This window comes from Perca fluviatilis, chromosome 19, assembly GCF_010015445.1.
Source record: "Perca fluviatilis chromosome 19, GENO_Pfluv_1.0, whole genome shotgun sequence".
NCBI lineage: Eukaryota > Metazoa > Chordata > Actinopteri > Perciformes > Percidae > Perca > Perca fluviatilis.
Genome location: NC_053130.1, coordinates 27,256,654 through 27,274,991, shown reverse-complemented (window position 1 = coordinate 27,274,991; position 18,338 = coordinate 27,256,654). Strand labels below are relative to the sequence as shown.

The following is an 18,338-nucleotide window of genomic DNA, read 5'->3' as shown; positions in this document are numbered from 1 at the left end:
TATGCCATATTATTATTACATATGTGCATATTATTATTATATATATGTGCATACATACGTGCATATTATTATTACATGTGTATATTATTATACATATATGTGTATTATTACATATATATATATACATATGTGCATATATATGCTGCATATATATACATGCAGCATATGATATTATTATATATATTATATACATAACATACATATTATTATACATATATGTAGTATACATATTACATATATATTATTACATATATACATGTATATATGAAATATCATTATATGCTATTACATATATATATAAAAAGTATTACACACATATATATATTATTATATATATAGTGTATATATTAATATTATATATATATATATATATAGTGTTTATATATCATTACATGGCATATATATATATATGTGCAGTATATACATATATATGCATATATATACATATGCATACGTGCATATATGTGCATATGTGCATATTATTACATATATGCATATACATATTACATGTGCATATATATTATATGCATATGCGTGCATACATACATGTGTGTGTGTATTACATGTGTATATATGTGCGTGCATATACGTGCGTGTGTGTAAAGCGTACAGGGCTGCGTGTATATACATATGTGTGTGTGCGTATTAAGCGTGTGCATATATGTGTGTGTGTGTGCATATATGCGTGTGTGTGCATATATGGTGTGTGCATATTATATATATGTGTGTATACATATATGTGTAAAAGATATATGCATATATACGTACATATTATTACATGCATACATGTGTGTACATATATACGCATATATTACATGTATTATTACATGTATATATGTGCATATATATGTCTATGTGTATATGTATATATGTGTATATATGTATATATGTCTTATGTCCTGTTATGTATATATATGTATATAGCATGTGTGGGACATATATGTCTATGTGTATATGTTTTATATGTGTATATATATATGTATATATGTCTATGTGTATATGTATATATGTATATATATATGTATATATGTCTATGTGTATATGTATATATGTATATATATATGTCTATATGTCTATGTGTATATGTATATATATATGTATATATGTCTATGTGTCTATGTGTATATGTATATATATATATGTATATATGTCTATGTGTATATGTATATATGTATATATATATGTATATATGTCTATGTGTGTATGTATATGTGTGTATATATGTATATATATGTATATGTGTGTATATGTATATGTATGTATATGTATATATATGTATATATGTATATGTATATGTATATATATGTATATATGTATATATATATATGTATATATGTATATGCATGTATATGTGTATATATATATATATATATACATATATATATGTATATATATGTATATATGTGTGTGTATGTTTGTATGTCTATATATGTATATGTATGTTTGTATGTCTATATATGTATATGTATGTACAGTATGTGTGTGTGCGTGTGTGTGTGTGTGTATGTATGTATGTATATGTGTATATGTATGTAAATCTGCGATACCCTGAACGAGGGCGACTCAGTCAGCCTACTGTTCAGTCTGCGCAGATAACTTTGGAGAACGGTCGTCAGAGTATGGCTACTTTCAACCACTGAAAAGGTATGGCTAATGGAGTGAAAATTAAATCTAATCGAATGAACACGTTAAGTAGGCTAGCTACATGTGTAGTATTTGTGGAACCAATCTGTGATTCCCTGATAACGATGGCAATGATAGCTGAATTAGCCTAGCTTATTCACCAACGTTGTGCAACGTTAGACACAATTGCTAACTGTAGGACTAGCTAGCCTACAACAAGTTTTTAGAGTGTGCTATTAATAGCCTGCCGTAACGGCTTGAGCACCGCAAAAAATAGACCTGACAGATCATCAGACTCATTCTAATCAGAACTGAACCATTGGAACAACAAACCCTGATCCACAGTCTGGTTCCCCATAGATGGATATCCACCTGTTTCCGGGGGACACTAATGTAAAAAAGAATGTGGGTGAAACTTCTGGTGAGACAGCGGAAATAGCATTCCAACGGTTGAGAGTCAGCTAATTAGCAAAGAGGTACAAAGAAGTATATTTTAAGTGTTTTCGGATCGTTTTCTATTATTGTAAAGTGGTTGAGATGTCGTTAAGGAGCTCAGGGACAACATGTGCTGTTCGGGGTTGTACAAATAACCGCACAAAATTAAGTCAGTGGCTTAAACGTGAGTGTTATGAACCCAAGCCAAAAACTAAAGCCGAGTGTCCATGCCAACAGTGGTACAGTTTTCATCGCCTCCCACAAGAAGATGAACCAAAACGAACATGGCTTAAGAACTTAAACCTAAAAGAGCCCCCCAAACATCTGTTTGTGTGCTCGTTTCACTTCGTTGACAAGAAGCCAACACAGGATAACCCGTACCCAACGCTATTTCTCGGTTACGAGAAGCCACCGGTGAAGAGATGCCGACCCAGGACTCGACATGTCACAGGTAGGTCCACTAACGTTGGCTTGTTAGTTTTCCGTATACCGTTTTTTAAAATACCTTAACTGTTCTTGAAATGCTTAAAATTAATATAAGAAAAACTGTCTGCCATGGTGGTAGACAGATGGCCTGATATTTTAACCTAGCACAAAGTTTTATCCTGCACTTGGCACACTGTGGCAGGTGTTAATTTTGTTCCCTCTTTTAATTAACATTTACAGAATATCTGTTTTGAGATTATTAAACGCACTCTATGTGTCTAGATGTCACTAAGCCAGAGTGCTTATTTTGCAGTGGAAAAAAGTCTGAGAACAGCAACAAATAAGGCACAGACACGTTAATGTTTTTAAAAGTAGTAACGTTAGTAGTTCTTGTAATGCTTTTCTGTGTACTTCACAAAGAATATCACAATCTAAACATGAATATCAATTTATTTAAATACTGTGGTTCAAATTTGTACATTTAATTTAAGTCAATCCTTATGTACTTTCCATATACCTGAACTGATACTACTGCAGTTATAAATCTCCTGTTGTAACATAAATATGTAATGCATGTATTCCCTGCAGATGAGCCTGATGTGATGGAGGTTTCTGGGGAGCCAGGCCCTACTTCACAGACCTTCCAGGATGCCCAAACACAGTGGTCAGACCCAGCAATGGAGGACCACATCTACTCCAAAGGACCTACTATCACATGTGGTGTGACAACTGCCCTGTCTTCTGATTCGCTACCTGTTGCAGAGTTAACATTGAAAGATGGTACAGACTGTTTGCTGTACACAGGGATTCCGCTACTTGAATTTAAAACACTTGTGTCTTGCTTGCAACATTTTGCCCCCAAATCATCAACATTGCCAGCAGAGGACCAAATCCTGTTGACATTGATGAAGCTTAGACAGAAGTTTGTTATTGCGGATTTAGCAAAACGCTTCAAAATGTCACCTGGTCAAGTCAGTAAAACACTGAAATTTTGGATAGATGTGATTGCTGAGCACACCCAGGATCTCATTCCATGGCTGCCTCGTGAAACAATAAAGGCCACTTTGCCGAAGTCTTTTATGGACAGTTTTCCAAACCCAACATGCAGAATTCGGAATGGAAGGAGATCACTGATGCGGTCAACAGTGTTGCCGTAGTAAATCGACTCTAGCTGAAGTTTAGCCTATTTAATTTATACATCCTTGACACATTTTTCTATAGTCCTAATAGTAATATACAGGCTTCTATTGCAATCTATTAGGCCTACATGTAGGTGTACCTATAATTAAATAAACACACGGTAGCGGAGTTTATGCAGTGTCTTTTATTTCACTCCTGTTTTTTTTCATGAGTCAGAACGAGGCAACAGCTGAGGGAGAGCGCGTGTCCTCCACCCCCCGTGCTGGACCACCACCTCGACCCTGTCTCCTGACAACAGAGGGGCTGGAAAAACAAGCCGAAATAACTCGGTCAATGGCAGAAATAAATCATTCACTTGAAAGAGAAACAAAAACCTGAAGAATAAATAAAAATGTTGTGCATCGTCATGTTTCCTGTATTGAATATCATTGCCAAACATAACACTATAGGCTACCTTTTAAAAGTGAGGAATAATATCCTGTCTCCTTCGTACAGCCCCCAGTTGGGGCTGTTCTGGACACTTCTCTCTGGGCGTCGGGTCATCTGGCTCCATCGCTACATTTATGGCACCGTGTTTTCCTGTGCGATGTTGTGCAGAACACCACAGGCTAAAACAATGTTGCAGACCGGCGCATAGAGGTCTTCTAAAAGAGCCAGATCTGCCATTGCTGATACGTGATCAACTGATGACTTTTCATTCTCCTGTTAAACTGATTATATGCTGCACCGCAAGTCCACACTGAATCGAAAACTTGCGTACACGAGTTCAGACCAGACGTGAGATTTGATCGCAGCCTACGCTCACGTCCAAATTGATAAATGCCGAGCTTTGTGTAGGAATCGGCGTACGCCCGTCGTACGGCTGTTTTAGGTCGTACGCACGTTTCATAAATGAGGGCCATTGTGTCCAGATGACCAGCTTGCAGCTCTGTAGGCCCAGACACATCATGGTCAATTGTGTCTGAAATAAGGATTGTTAGTGCATGTTGGTGAAAAAAACAAACATTGAAATAGATATAAAAAAACATTGTTTGGCTAATAATAGAGCTAATCTACTTGAAAACATTTTATTTACCTGCAGGTAGTATCCATCCTTTCCTTTGGGAAGGATCAGGTACTGTTCATCACCTAATCTTTTAATGTCACCATTTGGCCGTCCCAGAAATTCTGTCAGTGACATGCAACTCTTGAAGGGGCACTTGATCTCAAGGAGCTGTGTTGAATCAAGGATCCCATCTGGACTGGCTCCCAACCAAGGATAGTCAGGGTGCACAACCAGGCATCTCTTCTCCACAGTATGCCCTCTGCTCTCCATGAGTGTGACGACCTTGATCTCATTTTCTTTGCCATGCTGCGTTGCTGTATTGCCGGTGAAGATTGGGTACAGATGCTCATTTAGAAATTTTCTGGGATCAGTGGTGCTCCTTTTTGGGACTTTTTTTGCTGTGCTGGCTGTTATATGCAGCTTTCCAGCATCATGGCATAACTGTGAAGAACTCTGCATCCTGGTTTCTTCCATCAGTGTATCTGTTTGTACATGGGACACTTTGATGCAGTCCTCATAAACTTGGTGCACTTTGGACAGGTGAGGGTTGTGCTGTGTTCAGTATGACAGAGTGTGTTATTGTGGGCTGGATCATGTTTGCTGAGGCCTGCCTGGCTGGTGTCTACATCTGCTCTGTAACTCAACTGAAGAAGACCATTTGTCTGGAGCTTAAACAGTGGGGCCATCACGGATGAATTGCTGTGGGCTATGAACTCTCCATGGTTCTTAAAAAGTTGTGGGGAGGTTGTTAATTCTTGCATTGAACATAGTGATGGGCCTGGATATATGTGGCTAGGTCTGTGATGGTTAAAATTAATGTGCTTAACCTTCTTCAGACCGACATTCTTCTTTACACCAGAACTCCAATTTCTTTGCACATCAGTGCTTGCCATCCCTGTCTTGCCCTGCCTCACTGCATTTTCAACCTAAATCCAATGAAATTAAATCTTATCATCCTACAAGATTGTGACTGAAGGCTACAGTGAAACAACATATGCAGAACATGAATGACACAGTAAACATTTCAGTTTAGTAACGTAACATTTATTATTAATATCACAATACAATAAACAATGTCTGTGCCCCTAATAGTCCATACTTTACTGACCTTCCACAAAAGTGCTGCTGCATGACTACAAGATCGTCCTGGCCCTGCAATACATGAGCAACCTGCTGTCTGTACTTCACCTGTCACTGATGCTAGCACCCAAGCCTTATGATGTGCTACGTGTAGGCTCTGGCTCGGTTCAATGTCCGCTTTAAGATAAACGAGGTCGTTTCCGACATCTTTAAACAACACCCGACCGACTTTATCCCTGTGAAGATATTGATACGCCTCTGAGCTTTTCAAATTGCTCATCGCTGAACCATCACAGGCTACTGAAGCAACAAAATAGTTAAAAATGCTACCGTAAGTGATTCGAGGCCACTTCTTCACGTCATCCTCCCAACCATCTACCGTGGAGGGTAAAGGTACTGATGTTTCACCCTTTTTAAGCTCGTTATTGTTGTGTTCCCACATCATTAGCAAGTTTCATCGGTATTTCTTAAATGAATGAATGAGTAACCATAGTGAGTAACACTTCCTGCTTTTACTTCCGTCTATCGAAGCTCGAAGCGGAAGTCGCGCCCACTTTTGACGCAAAGCATCATGGGACTTAGGAAACTTGTGGATAGCCTACGTTTCTTTTTTTAAAGAAAACAGCCAAGTTCAGGTGAGAAAGTATAAACCTTTAACATTATCCCACTGCACTGAACAGCAACCCCATATTAACATATGTTATAAATAGGTGAATTTATAACCTTTTGGTAGCCTACACGATGCATTCTCTGTTGATTAGATGATTACATTTGCCTTCTGGTTGACAGTAAAAAGGAGTGAGGAGAATAGAGAGGGAGAAGGGCAGAGAGAGCAAGATGAACAAGGTGAGAAAATGGCTCGGTAGCCTATAAGACATAAATATGTAGGACTACGGTGTTTTGTTTTCTTGTTTATTTGAAGATTATTTTCTAGTTGATTACAAAATGTTTTGTATGTCATTGTCAGTGATATGACGGAGGGAGAGGGATAGAGGGAGAGAGTTGGATGGAGAGAGAGAGACAGCAGGATGGAGACAGAGTGGACAAAGAGAGGGACCTGGAAGAACCAGGTGAGAAAGTGGACATATATTGTACGGGCAAAAACATTTAAAACACTTAAAATATTCCATTCCCATTATATTTCCATATGCATATCATGGAGGACTAGGCTCTTAAGAAAAAGAGATGTTGGATTTTCCCCATCTGGTTCAGAGGCATTATTAGGTTAGATTAGTCATCATTTAGCTGTATAACCATATCAGTTTCTATCAATGATGTAAATTAAAAAGTTGAAAATTAACAGCAGAAAAAAAAATGAATAATCCTGTCTAAAAATATGTTAAGGCTTATTTTACCAGTTCAAGGTATGTGCTGGGGCGTAGCTCAAAATTCTGGGCCCTGTAGAAAGGCATTTTCTATGGGCCCCTCCCTGCATCCACAGCTACAGCAACATGAGGGCCCTGGGTACTCAGTCCCCTTTTTCCCCTAAGTCCGACGCCCCTGGGTATTTGTGCTGCAATAATCATGCTTTGTAGTTGCCATCTTTTTTTCACAGCAGATGCCTTGAATCTGTTGATAGTTTGTCATAAATGCATGTCTCATTCTGCCTATTTCTTTCCCCAAAACTCACCAGAAATCATGATTTAAGGGTTTAAAAAAAAAAAAAATCTTACGGGGGCATGCCCCTGGACCCCCCCTAGCTTAACTGCTATCAACTTTTCATTAGAGGCTGATTCTCCCCAAAGGTCAGAATCCTAGAATCGCCCCTGTGGCGTACAGTCACTTAAACATATAATAGGCTAACTGATGTTAATCAAATACATAGGAGTAGATTTTCCCCAATATTTAGAAGAGGTATATTTGTCAAATATGAAAGACAACCCACTCCCCAAAAGAGGTCAAAAAATAACCGTTCAGGGGGCTCAAAACCTATATGGGAAACAAGAATTGTGTCTACTTGTGCTACATTGGGGGGGTTAAAGAACACAACAGGGCTGTGAAAAATAAATTTTTGGTTTCATGTCTTCTATGTAGATTTAAACTTTAGAGCTCATGGTTTCATTCTCTAACAGATTTGGTGTTAAGATGTACATGAACAAAACCTACGCCCTTTGCTGACATTGGGCCTCATTCACCAACCATTCTTACGAAGAAATGTGTTCTTAAACCCCACTTACGCACTTTTTACGAAGATTCTGGCATTCACTAATGTTTTCTTAACTTGGATTTGTTCTTAGCTAAGAACAAAATCTACGAACACTGAAAAGCACTCTTACGCACATTTGAGTGATGACAATTTGCTCCAAATAATTGGTTACTGCATTTTATTTAATTCTACAGTACTGTAATGTATTTCTGATCATTTGTTGAAAAAAAAAATCATATTATGCAAAGAAACTAACACTGCAATTTACATCAGCAATTAAACTGATTAAATCCTGCGTTATTTTGATGATTAAATAGGGCCAAAATGCAGTGGTGGAATGTAACAAAGTAGCCTTTGTTTCTTCGTTACTGTACTTAAAGATGCAGTAGGTAAGTCTTATAAAACTAACTTTCTGTCATATTTGCTGAAACTGACCCTATGTTCCAGTAGAACTACATGAATTATGTAAAAAAAAAAAAAAAAAAAAGACAGCTCCTCTGGCACCACCTACAGCCTGTAGTGCCATTGGCAAAATTCCACCGCTCCCGGTCGATTTTCTCCAATCAGGGCCACAGGGGTGGTCTATCTGCCTGTCAATCACTGCTCAGGCACGTACACGCATAAAAGAGTGTTCTCCCCTCCCCCTTCCCCCGCGCACGAGCTGCAGAAAAGTTTTCCAAAACTCCGTGAATAATGGAGTGGCTTTTCAGAGGTGGCGTGAGCTCTGGGATTTTAAAGATCTGAAGAACGATGCAGACGTAGCCACATTTCCTCTCAACAGGTAACATAATTACCATGAATGATTTATCTTTCACTTGGTTATTAGTAGTCAAAAGTCCACAAAGCTACGTTGGTGAGGATGATAGTAACGTTAGCACAGTGGTCGGTCTGATATGATGCTGAAATGGCTAACGGTAGACTGCTAGTTAGCATCGTTTTACTGTTGGTGAGTAAAGTTAACGTTGTGTTGGTGTTTAGTTATTGAACATGTTGTCTGACATGCCGGCAGTTCTGTCAAACTCAGTTGTGTGGGAGGGGCTTAGGAGGCGGTTTGGGCTGCAGGAGAAAGGGGGGAGGGACTGAGAAGTTGTCGATGTTCAAATTTGTTAGCAAAGTCCTGGCTCTTCACAATCTTACCTACTGCAGCTTTAAATACATTTTTCACGTATCTGTTCTGAATCAATAGTGCATACTTTTGATTTTACTTTGTTACATTTTGCAGCAATTACCTATACTTTCTACTCCACTACATTTCTACAACATTCTGTTACATTTTCCCGGCTCCGGTGCTCCAGAGCCCGGGCGCAGCGCTGCTGACCCTCGGTAATATATCCTCCGGTAAACGTGAAAATGAAAATGTTTGTTTTTTATTATTCCCGTTTTTAAATCAGAGTTGTCATCTATTTCTCTCCACAGCGTCGTTACTTCTCCGCCAGGCTGCATAAGACGCGTTCATATCTTATTTATTTGGCTGGACCTCTTCACATCTCCCCATGTCTGCTGCTTCACACACTTTATTTGCTTACTTGCATGGTTAAATGGTAAAATACTGCCATGAATAAAACGAACTGCATTCCGATTCTAACAACATATTTCCATTTTGTGCTGGTTAGGATAGGAACTTCTTTTAAAAGCCAGGCCTTGTTTGTGGTAGTGGACATCTTCTACTTTTACTAAAGTAAATATGTCTCTGGTTACTTGTACTTTTACTTATTTATTTATCCACCACTGCAATATACAAGTCATCTGCGACTCCGACAACGTCTCCCGCTTCCCAGGAGGTGCACAGGAAGTGTCATGTCCTTATATGGGAATTTGCGGAGCGTTTTCTTATGCTAATTAGGAACAACAGGCACGCGCTTTCAGTTACGAAGCCGTGGGATTCATCAATCCTAAGAACACCGGTGCGAAGAATTCTGCTTAAGAACACGTCATGAATCCGACGTAGACTTTTCTTAGAAACTTTCTTAGGAACATATTTAAGAGAAAACTTAGGAAGATATTGGTGAATGTGGCCCAATATTCCTACAATAAACACTAAAATCCAAATTACTAAAATAAGTAAATCTACCACAATCAATACTCAACAAAATATGTCGTTGTATTGAAAATACATGTGGAGGACTTACTTCCTTCCTTTGACACACTGAGCCGCTCTCTCCTCTCTCTTTCCATTTGTTTCCATCTGTGTGCATCCTTGTCCCAGAAATGCTTGTTACTAACCTAGCTCTGGGGAGTTTACTCCCCGGAGTCCTTGGGCCCTATCTTGCACTCAGCGCAATTGCCTTTGTACACCGACGCATGTATCATTCCTATTTTGCACCCCACGCACAGCGGACTTTTCCCTCCACAGACGCACGTTTGTAAATTAGGGAATGTATTTGCGCTCCCTGGGCGGTTCCGGCGCAAAAGTTCCCTGGTGCTATTTTGCAGTTTCAGAAAACAATTCCGCCACTGACCAGGAAAAACCTGGTCTAAAGTCAGTGGCGCTAGTCTAAAGTCAGTAGCGCGTAATTCAGATGCTACTTTAGGGGCGCATGTGTCAAAGGTGAAGAATTTGAATATGTAGTAATACCCCTGTGTGCCACTGATTGTGAATTGCTGTGCCAGTGTGGTTTTTATTTATTAATTGCATGCGTGTTTTTAAGGATTTTAGCATTTGCATGTTTATTTTAATCCTGTTTGCTGCGGCCGTATGTTTTTTATAATCTACTGCATGTGCAACTCTGTATTATGAATGAACTTTACTATGGCAAGACCACGCCCCCTCCCTTTGACTTTGATTCAGCACGGCCTTGACTGATGGGCTGCTGAGTCAAGGCAGGTGCGTAAAAACTAATGAACTGATTGAAGACAGGTGTGGCAGAGAGACCGGGAGGAGTGAAAAAGAGACAATGGAGAACAGACAGGGGGAAGGAACACGGGAAGCAGTGGAAGAGGGAGGAAGCAAGCAGCGAGGCAGAAGTATGTGGGCCTCAGGTGGCGTGGGACTGGTGGCGGAGAGGACCAAGGATAGGACTGGGGGTGAGGCTGGACGAGAGGACGGTCGAGATCTGCAAGGCCTGTGCTGACGCCCTACGGGCGTGCAGGAGGATGCTATGCAGTGAGACGTGTGGTCGACAGTGGAACGGAAACCAAGAAGAAGGGGAAGAAGGGGAAGAAGGGGGAGACGGTCCGACAGCGAGGGATAGTCCCGCGCCACCCCCACCACGGAGCGAGAGGGACCGGAATGACAGGACAGTAACATGGCCACAAGTGGAAGGAACACGGAGGAGGAGGCAGTAACACGGAGCAGAAATAGACTGATGGAGAAGGAAGTGCGGCGAACGAGTGGGGGTGCAGATTGGGACACATTGACAGAGGCCGAAGCAGCAGGAGGGATGCAGCCACCTGACTGACGGATTGAACGCCTGTGTACAGATAAGTAAAGGAAAGTCCTCTAGCTACCAGCTCCGGGTGTGTGGAGAAGAACTGTCCTTTTGTGTGTGCTTGACTAAGAGCTGTCTTTATCCCTCCCAGTGCCTCCAGTGTGGGTATCGCAACGCGGAGTGGCGTAGGGGAAGAGAAGCCCAGCCTGCCCAGCCTGCCCAGCCTGCCCAGCCTGCCCAGCCTACCCCCGACGGAATCGGCCGCCCCTCTCGTGACCTGCTTATGGAACAGACTATGACGCATGGACTTGGAAATGGTGACGGAAGCTCGGACTGACATCGACGGACTTTGTTTTGGTGCCTTTTAAATCCAGAGATTTAAAAGGCACCAAGATTTAGTCTGCTGAACTTGCGCAAAACATAAAAATAGACATGACCAGCTTTTTTAAATTGTTTTTGAAAACTACACATTTAGACAATTTTAGCACAAATTATGAGATTATTTGCAGATTTTAATAATTCTTCACCAAATTATAATATATTAATTAATTAATGTTTTTTGAAGAAAGGTTTTGGGTGGGCCTAGGCCCGTCAGGCCCACCCATAACGCCGTGCCTGCGCTGCAGGGCGTTACAGGATGTAGCGTGGCACAGCAGAGCATAGCTGGACGCAGCAGGACACTGCAGGGCACCGCAGAGCGTAGCAGGGTGTAGCAGGGAGTGCAGCAGGACCACGGCAACAGCTGCAACATCTTGGTGCCATCCTAATCCAAGAAAATATGCTGGGTGAAAAAAAAACATAAGGGGCCCTATTTTAACGATCTGAAACGCTAAAGTCTGGACAGGATTGCTGCAGCCATGGAGCGTGGACCTCCAAACGCACCACCTGCTCCTGTTGGTGCCCCTTCCTCCATCTCCCTCCACCTGCTCCACCAGGAGCGCATCGAGTGTCCAAACCGTAGTTCAACATCACATCTCCTTAAGTCCTCTAATATTTCCTCATTTATGTCATCAACACATCCATGATTCATGGAAATGTTGTGTAAAACACAACAAGCCAGAAAGAATGCTGCGACTTTCTGAGGACTGTACTATAAAGTGCCTCCTGATCTATCCAGACACCTAAAGTGCATTTTCAGTAATATTTTTCTCTTTCATGCTACATTATGGCCAAGCATGTGTCACATCTACCAAGGTTAATTAAAACCAGTACCAGCAATTGTTACCACTGACAGCAATGGACCAGAAACCAACGTAGATACTTAAATTAACACTTTATTTAAAACTGGGTAAAAAAAGATCTCTAAAGAACTCTAGATACCGACTGATTTGAAATCTTCCCATTTCCTTTTATAGGAGTTTTTTATTTTGCCCTCTAAGCCTTCTTTTAGAGTCTGCTCTTGCACCTCACGTGGCAAAGTCTGCTTGACCCTCACAGATTTTTCTTTAATGGCCCTGGAACAAACAGCACTCATATATTTCCTTTGAAAAGCTCTGGCGTGAACACTCACCCAGGAAGACTTCTTTCTTGCCGTTATGTCCACTCTTCTCCTCTTCCTCTCTGGACCAAGGCTGTCTGGCCTTTTGCATAAAGATAAAAAAGTTGTTTGAATCTCCAGAATCTTAACGCCTACAGTAAATCATCAATACAGGGCAGTGATATAACACTTACTTTCTGATACTGGCCGATTCCAGATCCTCCCATCTCCTTTTAGGGGAAGGTTTTGGATTGGCCTCCAAGCCTTCTCTCAGGGTTTTCTTAACTCTGCGGGACTCTCCAGTAGTGCTCTTCAAGCATTTGGTTGAACTGGGAGTCCTCACAGGGGTACTGGTTTTGACTTGGGCCTCAGGTGGAATCCTCCATGGCAAAGTCTGCTGGACGGATTCCCCTTCATTGGCCCTGGAGCGACCGGTACCTTTGGCCTCTTTGATTTCGGTCGACCCCCCATTATTGGATATGCGGAGGACCTGGACGCTAGCTCAGTCTGTCCACTTATGGAAAGTCTGGCCATTGCTTCGCTGATCTCTTTAATGAGAGGATCCTCGTCACCTATATCATACTAAAAGAGAATATTTGGATACATGTTTAGACCATCTGTCGACTAAACACAACACATAAAACAATTTTCCTTTTATAGGAGGGTTTTTCTTTGCCCTCCAAGCCTTCTTTTAGAGTCTGCTCTTGCACCTCACGTGGCAAAGTCTGCTTGACCATCACAGATTTTTCTTTAATGGCCCTGGAACAAACAGCACTCATATATTTCCTTCGAAAAGCTCTGGCGTGAACACTCACCCAGGAAGACTTCTTTCTTGCCGTTATGTCCACTCTTGTCCTCTTCCTCTCTGGACCAAGGCTGTCTGGCCTTTTGCATAAAGATAAAGAAGTTGTTTGAATCTCCAGAATCTTAACGCCTACAGTAAATCATCAATACAGGGCAGTGATATAACACTTACTTTCTGATACTGGCCGATTCCAGATCCTCCCATCTCCTTTTAGGGGAAGGTTTTGGATTGGCCTCCAAGCCAATCCAAAAGGACCTGGACCTGGACGCTAGCTCAGTCTGTCCACTTATGGAAAGTCTGGCCATTGCTTCGCTGATCTCTTTAATGATAGGATCCTCGTCACCTATATCATACTAAAAGAGATGTTGAGAGAAAATGTTTTATCTGTCGGCTAAACACAACACATAAAACTAAATAACACTTAAATCAAATAAGTGCCATTTACGGTAGTTTGATCAAAGAATAATCAACTCACCAGTGTAGAATTATTAAACTTGGTAAAAAAATAGTCATTTATAGACATGTCACTCCTACTGATTTAAAGGTCCAGTGGCATGAAAATTTCACTTTATGAGGTTTTTTAACATTAATATGCATTCCCCCAGCCTGCCTATGGTCCCCAACTGGCTTGAAATGGTGATTGGTGTAAACCGAGCCCTGGGTATCCTGCTCTGCCTTTTGAGAAAATGAAAGCTCAGATGAGCCGTTCTGGAATCTTGCTTGTTATGAGGTCATAACAAGCGAGGTTACCTCCCCTTTCTCTGCTTTGCCCGCCCAGAGAATTTGGCCAACCCATGGGAGAGAGACATCATGGCTTTCAAACGAGAAAAGTGGCAGTTGGTCAAGGCCACACCCCCACCCTCCATCTTGCCCCGCCCTCTCTCCTCCTCAATAGCTAGAGACACAAAAATGGCACATCCTACAGAAAGCTCATTGTGGGACTGGCTCTAGTGGCTGTAATTCTGCACTCGTCTTACAGCAGCAACAACAACAGCAGAGAGCAGAAGCAAGCAGGCAAGTGTTATTTACATAAACTTCTGGTGTACTTACAAACTTTCCAATCCATCGTTTTATGAGAGCATAACCTATTTGTACTACTTGTAGACGTTTGGTATCATTTCGGGCATTATTAGTGGGTTAACTTACAAGATACAAACGTGGGTCCATTAGCCCCTGCGCTAAGCTATTCAGCTGATAACGCTACTCTAGCTAACTCTCCCAATGTTCGACCCAGGTGAAAAAAGCTTCTGGGGGGTGTTTGGCTCGAGATCATGGTGCAAAGGACCCTAGGGTGAATTACTCCGAACCATCACTTTAATATGTATAAAAATATACATACTTGTGGACTACATGTGGAAACTTGTGTCCCTGAACAAAGGATGGTCAAAATCAAAAGTTGCAGAACGTTACAGGGAAGACCTCCTCCTCCCTCATGTGGTACCCTTCCTGCAGGCTCATCCTGACATGACCCTCCAGTGTGATAATGCCACCAGCCATACCGCTCGTTCTGTGCAGGATTTCCTCCAAGACAGGAAAATTTGTGTTCTGCCATGGCCAGCGAAGGGCTCGGATCTCAATCCCATTGAGCACGTCTGGGACCTGTTGGATCGGAGGATAAGGGCGAGAACCATGCACCCCAGAAATGTTCAGGAACTTGCAGGTGCCTTGGTGGAAGTAGGGCTGGGCGATATGGCTGAAAACTGTATCACGATATAAGTGTTTCATATCGGTCGATATCGATAATTATTGATATTTTTTATGACCTATTTAAAAAAAGGACCAGGAGAAAAATATATTAAATTTAAACATTTTTATTTTAAACTTACCGTAACCTTCCTCTGATTATAATCCCCTCAGTTATAAAAGCAGAAATGTCAACACAACCATGGAAATCACTCAAATAATTAAAATGTAAACATAAGTCTAAAATCACAGTGAAGAAAGAATAAGTAAGAACTGCTTAATAAGGTGTAATAAAATGGTGCAAAGTGTTAAATATAAACCTAAAGAAACCTGAAACCTGAGAAGAACAATTTTCTGCAGGTTTAGTGCTAGGTTGGTAACCTGGCTTCTGGACAGTGCTCAGCACGTCTGCCTCCGTTATTTCTTTGTAGCGTTTAGTAAGGCGCTGATGCAGAGTACCTCTCCATGGCGGTCTGCTGCTTGTGCGGTGTAGCAGCTGCAGATGTTGTTGGACGTTGCTGGCGAATACGGTTGCTCCAAAGTGTGGGCGGCTAAGGTGGTAAAACAAGTTTGTTTGGCGGTAGTGTTGGTGGGGACGACGGTCAGACTTATAAAATCCCCAAAACTGCCATACTGACTTTTCCTGTTTTATCAACAATTTCCTCGCTTCGCCGCGGCACTCACTTTCCACTTATCGCCCACCCGCCGGTTCTGTTATTGTAGAATCCAACACGAGACAGCGATGTGGCGCAACCAAACATGATACTGTTACATGATTGGCTGTTAGAGTGTCACTCCCTACGTTGCTAGGTTACCAGAGAGTGAGTGCCTTTGTTCATGCAACCAAACTTGCTTCGCAACTTCTGGTTTCTTCCGAAGAAGAAAAACAAGTTATCGAACGTTTTATCGAACGCATTTTCTATTGATATTGATTAAGTGTCTATCGCGATACATATCGTTATCGTTTTATCGCCCAGCCCTAGGTGGAAGAGTGGGGTAACATCTCACAACAAGAACTGGCAATCCTAGTGCAATCCATGAGGAGGAGATGCACTGCAGTACGTAATCCATCCTTTGTTCAGGGACACATTTTTCCATTTCTGTTAGTCACATGTCTGTGAAACGTTGTTCAGTTTATTTCTTAGTAGTTGAATTTATTTTCATACAAAGTTTTACGCATGTTAAGTTGGCTGAAAATAAAAGCAGTTGAAAGTGAGAGGATGTTTCTTTTTTTGCTGAGTATATATTACTTTTTAGAATAATAAAAATAAAAAAAACATTTCTTAAATGTCATCTCTCCCATACCACACAAACACACACACAAACTTTTAAATCTTCTTCATTCAGGTGGCCCAGTGTGTGCACTGCCAGGCCAGTGGAGCTCAAATCAAGGAGGAGAAGCATCACACACCAATCACTGTAAGAAAAAAAATCCTTTATTTTTCCTGATTCATTCACCTCGTGCCCATCTGTCTAGTGTCTTTTTGGTATTTTCCCCTTGGTCTGTCTTTCCCCTTGCTGTCTTTTATCCCACTGTCAGCAGATGTTGTCCGTTCATGTCCTATTCCTTGTTCTTGATGTTCACCTGACAGTCACCTATATGTCTTTTAAGTAATGCATCCATTTGAACTTGTTGGCATGGACCTGTTAGGGAAGCTGTCTGTGACTACAGAGGGATACAGTTACATCTGTGTAATGACTGATTACTTGACCAAATGGGCACAAGCTTACCCTCTTAGAACAAAAACGGCTAAAGAGGTATCTGGCTGCATCCTCAAATTGTTTTTTTTTCCAGTTTGAGGCTCCCAAGAGGATCCTTACAGACCAGGGGAAGGATTTTGTAAATCAGGTAAAATAAAACTACTTGCAATGTAGCTACCAACAATAATTTGTGGGGGCAAAATAAAATACCATCAGTCACTTGAAAATTCATCGTTTGTAAAGTTAGATAAATGTATTTCAGATCAACACTGATTCCTTGGGATAAAAAGAAGCCTTTGTGACCCTTATCATCCTCAAACCAATGGTCTTGTTGAGAAAATGAATGGTACCATACAAAGGTAAGCGAAATGGGTGGGAGTTGTGGACCTGTATCAAGAAATACAGCCCCTATTGAAGTTATTTCTACACTATACCAGAGGGATTAGAGCAGAAATTGGTCATGCACTCGGCATTACATCTCTTAGTAGCTGCAGTTAATTATTTATGGGCCTTTTTTATAACATATATAGATTACATTTTCTTTTCATTACATATATTCAAACTTTACATATATACAGCATGCAATTAGATAGATAGATAGATAGATAGATAGATAGATAGATAGATAGATAGATAGATAGATAGATAGATAGATATGTACGACTAAAATACATTCTTTTACTATCACATTTCAGAGCTCTGAGAAAACTTGTTGGGCAGAGGCCTGACACATGGGACCAGCATCTAGATGCTGTGATGTTTGGTCTACGGACCAAAAAACAGTCAACCACTAAACTTTCACCATTCTTTATGGCCAAGATGCCAAGATGTTTGGCAGGGAAGCCAGATACCCGTCCCAGGTCCCTGAGGAGTATATGGTATTTTTTTGTTGCAAGTGATTGCTTTGACTTTTTGAAAGAATTTGTATTGTAATTAGTATTTGATGTGTAATACGTTATGATATTGTATACAATTTATTATTATTTTTAGAAGGTGGACAGCAGCATGGAGAGTGCTGTGGAGAATGACAGCCCTACAGAGGACATTATTAATATTAGTAATGCCCTGCAGGCTGCTCGACACACCATTGCCACAGGCCACATCAAAAACAAAAAGACCACAAAATCAAATTTCAAAGTGGGTGACAAAGTGTGGCGGATGAATGTGAGAAGCCAGCAGCGAAAGGGCGGAAAGTGTTAACAAATACCCTAGCATTGTGTATTGTCAGACCAATAGCAACCACAACAATTTGTAGTTAGCTGGATAATAATTTGTCATAATAGACCATATAGCTGTGTTACTGACCTAACATTACCTGGGACAGCATCAGTAGCTCTGCTTGGCATCCTGCACGTCCCACGTTTCATTGTTCTACAGAGAGAAGACGGTCATTAATACAGCTCCATTGA

General features: G+C 40.9%; 1 long non-coding RNA gene across 1 annotated transcript; it reads left to right on the top strand.

Annotated features, from left to right (window-relative positions):
* Positions 1 to 16,513: 16,513 nt before the first annotated feature.
* On the top strand, positions 16,514 to 17,912 carry LOC120548321. Its single transcript, XR_005637168.1, has 4 exons — positions 16,514 to 16,647; positions 17,024 to 17,077; positions 17,192 to 17,288; positions 17,625 to 17,912. It is a non-coding gene; the product is annotated as an uncharacterized LOC120548321 (long non-coding RNA).
* Positions 17,913 to 18,338: the final 426 nt, after the last annotated feature.